Here is a 7,933-nt window from a genome sequence, read left to right on the forward strand (position 1 = left end):
GCTGATTCACTCTCGTCTCGTTCAGTGGGCTGATCGTGGTCGCCTCGTCGTGGTGGTTGCTAAATTTAAATGCCCAAACATCCATAACGACATTCATGAGGATCGGATGGGTGCACCTCCGTCCGTCTGCTTTTAGTGCCCCGCCTGCTCCTGCCCCTGCCCCTGCCCCTGCCCCCGACTTACACAATTCTCAGAATTTATTTGTATTAATTTCGCGGCATTAAAAACTAATGCGTCGACGCTAGAATTAAAGCCGTCGTAAAGCTGACAAATATTTTAAGGCGATGACCGCCGCCAGCGAGTGTGAATAAAAAAGCGCGACAAATTAATGAATTTATGGGACACTTTTGGGGGTCTATGTTAACACAACACACACACACACACCACCCCCGTCCTCTTGGAATGGCCACCTGTCTCCCCTTGTGTTTAGTGTCACCAGGCGCCAATTGGTCGTCACCCCATTCCACCCAGTTTCCCACTTGACGGCGGGCGTGGGCGATATTCAATATGTTTTCCTAGCAAAAGAAAATGCTCTGTCTGTGTCGTGCGTTTTTCCCCCAAAAAAACAAAAGAACGAACGCAATGTGAATGTTTCTCGGAATTTGGTTTTATTTTTGAACCGATGAAGGCGATTTGCAAACTCTTTGTTTGTTGTCACACCTCGGCTGCATGATCCGCCGAACCGGAGGGGAAAACCCAGAGGAATCCCAGTGGGCGGTGTCCCTAGACTGGCGCATTCCTCGACTCCAGCGAAGAAGACGACATCCTGGGAAACTGTGTGGGCGATCTCCAGAGGTGTGTGCCTCTGGAGCTCTGTAGCTCTGTAGCTCTGGAACCCTAGTCTGGGGGCAGCCGCCAAAATCAACTAAATCAAATCGAGAACCGGCCCGACTTGTTCCTCTGCCGGGCGCCAATTTCGCTGAGGATGCATCACATTAACATATTTCTCGGCCTGTCGCCGTCTGATCTACAGCTCTGTGTTGGTTTATTGGCCAGCCAATGGACAGATTAACCGAATTAGCATTTAAATTGTAAAGAAAAGTGCAAAAAACTAAACCCCTTCTTGACCTATGATTTCTTAACGGAATTTTGAAATTGAAAATCCTTTCTTGGCGGCGCTCAGTCTCTTATTCTATTCCCCGATTCTGTATAGATTTTCATGTGTTAATTTTCCAAAGTCTCCCCATTGCTGTTGCTATTGTTGACCGCCGCACGCGTTTCCATAAACAAAACACCGAAAACTTGAGGGAAACCAAACCAAAAACCAAACAAACAAACTGCAGTACACAATCGAGAACGCGTGGCAGTCGCAAGTTTATAAAATATCAGGAGCGAGGTGCGGTTATGGAGAGTTACCTTTATGTTTTTATATCATTATATAATAGTTTATTTAAAATCGATGTTCAAAATGCTTTAAATTGAGTTTTCTTTTTTTGTGGATTCAATATATATATTTCTCTTTTGGCTCGCAACGGAAACTTCACTCCGTGTATTTCCCAAGAAAGTTTATTTAATGAATATATTTACACCGCGTTGTGGTTCGATCCGCTCCTGTTGGTGGCAGCATCTTCGGGGCCTCATCTCCTGGCACGAAGTTCATCTATTTGTTTTCCAAACAAGCCTCTTCTTTCGCAGACAGGCAGGCGGGCACAGATGCAGCCTCAGAGTTCCTCCAGCTTCTCCAGCTTCTCCGCTCCTCCAGTTCAAGTGCGTTCAATTTTCAATAAATCCATAAAATTTCAGCTTCGCTTCCCGCAACCAGAAAAGCCACAGCTCCTCCATCTCCTTCGGCTTCCCCGTTGCCCGACTGGCTCTCGGATAGATGTCTGGGCCAGAGTCAGTCAGTCCCTGGTTGCATTTTTGTTTTGGTCTGGACGGAGTAAACAATGCACTAAAAGCAGGCGGAGGAGCGGGAACTGGGGGTCAGGAGTTGGCTCCAGCACATGCTGGCAGATGAGTCACTGTGGACTGTGGAATCGACAACATGTCAGGGTATAATATAACGAAAACATTATGTTACAAAAATCCCATGAAAAAATTAACAGTTTTTTTGTCATATGTGAAAATAATAATTTCATAATATTTATATCATTTGGAACCAATTCCAACTCTTTAAATTTGTTGTAGAATAATCTGCAAAGTCTGCTTAATTGATTTCCTTACATATAAAACGAAATATGTATTTTATTCATGCGCATTACCGACATTGTAATCTTTGGTAAATATTGTTTCATCGTTTGTTTACTCACTGATGGACATCCAAATAAAATGAACAAAAACACATTGCATGATAATGAAGCCAAATAATGAGCAAATCACATTTTTGTCACCATCTGGAAGGGGTAAATATCCATTTTAAATGAACTTAATATGAAATAAGTATTTAAGCAGACTTCTCTGTATATTTAGCCAGACACTTCCACTGTAAAACCGTAGAAGTTGTAAAGTTTTTCCCTCTCGAAGAGAAGAACTTGTGCATCTGTTGATGCTATGGTCCCTGGGTAGCGTCATCTGTAACTCATCATTTTAAGAAATATTGCTCTTTTGCATACCTGCAGCAGGCTGGGTCCATTTCAGGAATTGATTCTGTTTTCTGCCCGGTTAACAGAACTTAATTCCGACCGATCGGCGGAGGGATTTCAATCAACCCTGGCGGACGACGCCACCGCAGACATAATTTATTGCCACTTTTCGCAGCGATTTCCATCTCTTGCATTGATGTTTTTCCTCTCCTCGAGAGTTACCGTTCCTCAGCATCTGCCTCTTCCTCGGCGGAACTAATTGATTGGAGGATGCTCCAGGAGCTGCTCACTTGGGTGAAAGTTAATTGGCCTGGCCCAGACAGGCAACACAGGTACTTGTGGCCACTTAAGTGCGTTTAATTAATGCCAGCCGCCGTGTCGACCAAGGATTCCCCTCCCCAGAGTGGATAGAGAGCGACAGGGGGAGAGGGAATGTTTGGGCATTAGATTCGCATCCGGGGGTAACAAGCGCGTCGCCTGTTCTTGGTTAGAACCTCGGCGGAATTGGCCAACGGAATCACTTAATCCATTGCAAGCGATGCGGCGACAAATGGAACCAGAACTTGTGCAATTTTCCCCGCCTGGTTGTAACTGCCTCTGCGGGGTGTATCTGTGCATCTTTAGAACGAAAAAGTCACTTTTGCTGGGGTATTATGAGTCACAGGTTACCTATAAATATTTACAATATATTTAACATGACCTTCAAATAGGTTAACAAGTGAGATTGTTACATGTGTTAGTAGCTAGGAATGTTCCAATCACCTTAAATATTAAACAGGATATATTCTAACTAGATGTCAGGGCATTTAAGCGTCGGCTTAATCCACAAACTCCTGCGTGGGTTGCTCTCCTCTCTACTAAATGTTTAGCGGTGGCTGTCAACTGACACCACCGCCAGTAGTGACTTTCGGTGGCCAAAAAGTGGGTGCAGCCCGGGAAGAGGGAGTCTCACCTGGCTGCTGGATTATCCTTTGTTGGCCATCGACGACAAGCGCAGCAGCCAGCGAGGATGCTGGAACATGGAACCGCATCGTGCTGGCTTTCTTGTTGTTTACTCCACCCGCACTCAGAGCCACCTCGACGCACTTTTCGCTGGGCTTAATTGCGAGGTGTTCAAGTGAACTCTGATTGCCGCTGTCCCGGCTCCAGCTCCTCGCCAGCGTTAATTGGGCAGCAGCAGGCGAAACATTTGGTTGCCACTTTGATGCCCTGCCGATGATACTGCTCCGACTTCAACAAGCTGCAGTCGCAGCCCCGAAAATTTGCATTTCAAGCAGCCCGCGATTTATGGCCGTCGAGGATCCTGGGGGAGATGGTGGCGGTGGCGGTGGCGGTGGCAGCGAAGTGCTTCGAGGGAAGCTGTGACGAATCCAATTATGAGACGCGCCAGCTGGGAGGGTCACAGAGGAGAGTGCCGGGCCAGAGCCGGAGCCGGAGCCGGAGTCAGAACCTGACGGGTGCCATGTGCCTGATGCGATAATGCGCCATCAAATGGCCATAAATAAGGCGCACAAAGCGGATTAAGCGTTTTGTTAACAGATTTATATTGAGCTGAATTATGAGCCAGGGGGCGAGTTGAGATTTAATGAGTCTCCCTTGCTCTCCTCTCCCCGGAGAGATGCCAATGAGATCGGGATCAATGAAATTAACGCGAGCTTTGGGACGGGGAAGCATCAAGGAGAAAGTCCTAGAATATTTCTATATATCTAATACTATGTTATAATTTTTGTCAGAAGCTTATAACTCTGGAAGGAGTCATTTCCGACCCTATAATCCATATATATTCTTGATCAGCATCACGAGGGGGATTTTTCTAGGCATGCAGGAAAGGAAAAATTGTTTTGGCCATTTTTTCCAAACTTTATGAGGTCATTAAAGTTTTAAAAATTGATAAAAAAATTCAATTTTTCTACATTTTAAGCTGAGTATGCAGATTTGTTAACCTAATGAAAACTAACACAGGAAAGCTTTCCGAATTGAAATTAGTGCCTTTTTGACGTAATTATACGATTTTTAATATTTGATTTCTTAATAAATTTTGTTATAAAAATAAAGTTATATAGCTACTATAAATATGGTATTATAATTCAGTCAGAAGCTTATAACTCTGGAAGCAGTCATTTCCGACCCTATATTCCATATAAATTATTGATCAGCATTAACTGGCGAATCGTTCTAGGCATAAAAAAAAGGAACAAATTTTTTTGAAATTTTTTTTCAATTTTATAAATCTTTAAATTTAAAAAAATTGATAAAAATTTGAATTTTTAAAAATTTTCAGTTGAGTATGCAGATTTGTTAACCCAATAAAAACTAGCACAGGAAAGCTTTCCGAATTGAAATAAGTGCCTTTTTGACGTAGTTATGAGTTTTTTAAAATTTGATTTCTCTAAAAATTTTGCTATAAAAACAAAGATAAATATCTACTAAAAATATAGTATTATAATTCAGTCAGAAGCTTATCTGTGGAAGGAGTCATTTCCGGCCCTATAATCCATATATATTCTTGATCAGCATCAGCAGGAGAATCTAGGCATGCAGGAAATGATATAATTCTAATTGATTTTCTACTCCACAAAGTATCCAATTTCGAGCCAAAACATAACCAAACGGTGTACACCTTTGATTGACCTGAATATTATCGAATTATAATATTAATGCATTTTCCTTGGCCTCCAGCTGACATTTCACAAGCTATACATACGAAATCCCTGTGCCAGTTGCTGTCACTTCCACTTCGATTCGAGTTGTTTCCATTGCCAGGAAACAGAATATGAATTAGAATTGATGGGGGAAATGCCAAAACAAGAATTTATGCAGATATTTTTCTGATAAATTCATGGAGCTTCCATTCGAGAGTTTGCAACTTGCAACAGAGAGAAAGAGAGAGAGAATGCTGCTGCCGTTGTTATCGATTGAAAGGACATGCATATGTGTCTCTTTTCCTATCCATTTGTTTATCGAATTTAAGTGCTCCCCAAAGGCGTAGGATAACTGTGACACTACGGGATGAGAGTGAATTCATCCAGGGTGAACAGTCACTTAATGTCCAGCCTGAAAAAAAATTACAGTCACCCGAAAAAAAGAGTCAGCAAAAATTGTTGGAACGAACTAAAAGCAAAAAAAAAAAAACAAAAAACTTTTATAAAAACTGAGCTCAAAATTGCCCCCGAGGGCAACCGAGGCACTTGGCAAATTGAGGCTGCCGCTGAAGAAGCCGATGGTGCCGTCGCCTGAGCGGAATCAGGCGGGGATTGGCCCCGTAGGAGGCGGGTAGGAGGATCATCCTCGTCATCAGTCGATCGACGAGTGGCAGCCTCGTGCTGGGGCACCTCTGGGTCCGAACTCCGGACTGACTGCAGCTCAGCGTCGAATTAAGCAAATTACGGTGGGTTCCAAGTTCCAATGATCGATCCGAATTGCTGCCCCCTTCGGGTGCCGCCCTATCCCGATCCATCCCCCAAATGCCGCTGCTGGAGCAGATGCCGCAATTTGCTTTAATGCCCAGGATTATGTTCGGGGCTCGACTGCGAAAGCTGCAAACTGTTGACTCTTTTTTTGTGCCATGTCCCCTCAAAATTGGCGCATGTAAATTTCTGCGTCTGCACTTGGCCAATGCTGGACAGTAAAAAGTCGCTGAACTGTAAGAATCAGGCATATGGATTCGTAGGACTAGTTGGTCAGATAATGTAGAATTTTTATGGATTTTTACTATATGTTGTATTACATTTTGATTATAAAAATAATAAATCCACATCATTTTTATTCATTCAAAACAAATACCATTTATTTTCCAGATTTAACTACGGTAAAAGTGGCTACATTTAAACAAAACGAGCAGCGAAGCGGTGAGTGAGCCAATTCTTTATTAATTTTATTTATTTTGAGTACTATTTTTTTATAAAATATCTTATAACTATTTGGCGTAGAGATTTAGTTCTATGATTGTGCTCATTTTATAGAGAATTCACCCAATCACCTTCTTCTCCAAGCTTCCAAGCTCAGAACTTCGATTCACAGCCCATCCCTGCTTGCTCCTGGAATTTTGTCTCCTCCTTCTCGTGCCTCGCTGACATTTGTGTGTGCGCTGAAATATTTTTTGAATGCAGATTTTTCACTTAAAATTATTTCAATTACGCCAAGTGCAGGCCAAGGAGGAAGCCGAGGATTGGGACCTGGCGGTTTTTTTTTGTCGTTTCTCGTCCTCTTGCTCCAAAAGGCAGCTGCTGCTGCATTTTGGCTTTCAGTTCTCAGTTCTCAGTTCTTCCTTCTTAGTTGTCGCTTTCGGAGCCGGCAACTTCAGCTGCAAGTAGATTAAATGCCACAACCGCAAACAGACAAACTTGGTCAATTATTTTCAACGGCGGACACAAATTATTGATGCAGGTCCTCCCCTTTCGGTCTGGAGTTTTAAAAGCCGCCCGGATCCAACCGCAGCCTGCAGCCGAAGCTCATCAATCTGCCGGAGACTTGGTCCTTGCTCCAGTGAGAGAGAGAATCGGAGAGACAATGGACCTGTCCCCTCGCCGCCTTTCTCTCAGAAGGTCTTCATTAAATTAGTGAAATGAGCAAGTCGGTTGCAGAGGATTCAGCTGCTGTTTCAACTGGAACACTGGGAGAAACAGGGAACGAATTGCACTTAAATTTGACAAGTTTTGATGGCTCCTCCTTCTTTAAAAGACTCTTTCAAATACTATTTATATATCTTCCGCTCAATTATATATTTCTTTGGAGCACGGTTCAAACTCATATTCCCGAAAGATATGCTTATTCTTCCGAGTGCAGCATCACAATGATGCCAAGAATCGTTCATTGACGAATCTCTGAGGGTTCGAAGGAGCCATTCAGCCGCATTTAACGTCAGAAATATTTGTTGTCAACTGTCAGTGGAGGACTTGGCCTGGACTGTGGATCCCAGTGCTCGATGGCCAACGAATCCAGGTGACGACTTAACGAGAAGGTGATCCTCTGTGATCGGAGATCACTCTCCTATCCCGGCTCTGATCGCAGTGATTGAGGAATCGCAAATGGCTGCTAAATTGGCTCGGCCGGCTGGGTGGGTTTGGTTGTTCGATTGAACCATCAATGTCTCATCAAAATGCGCTCGGTTTTGGGTGGCGCAGTGCAGAGCTTGCTGCCGGCTATTGAATTACCAACACACACAGAACCAGCTCACAGCCAAGTTTACAATTTCATTTTTCGGCCAACGCGAAATCCAAAACCATGAGGCTAATGAGGCCAACACCACCACCACTCGATGGGGTAATGCCACTGCCAGAGAACGCAAAACAATGTCCAAAAGCCGGTGGCTAATTTCAGTTTTTGTTTGTTATTAATTTGTGGCGCTGTCCAATTTCGCTCTCCCCCTCAAAATGTTGGCCCATTGATTGTGGCTGTTGCACCAAATTGCA

At 43.6% G+C, this 7,933-nt stretch overlaps 1 long non-coding RNA gene across 1 annotated transcript in view; it reads left to right on the top strand.

The window, feature by feature from the left end:
• The window catches only part of LOC110178802 (uncharacterized), a 139,249-nt gene that overhangs the window by 87,489 nt on the left and 43,827 nt on the right, over positions 1-7,933 (top strand). The window contains exon 5 of the long non-coding RNA XR_015270157.1: positions 6,320-6,370. This is a non-coding gene — a long non-coding RNA (uncharacterized LOC110178802). The remainder of the gene's footprint in view (positions 1-6,319; positions 6,371-7,933) is intronic.

Source organism: Drosophila serrata, unplaced genomic scaffold (genome assembly GCF_035046125.1).
Source record: "Drosophila serrata isolate PLE 108 unplaced genomic scaffold, ASM3504612v1 contig_116, whole genome shotgun sequence".
In the NCBI taxonomy this organism is placed as follows: Eukaryota; Metazoa; Arthropoda; class Insecta; order Diptera; family Drosophilidae; genus Drosophila; species Drosophila serrata.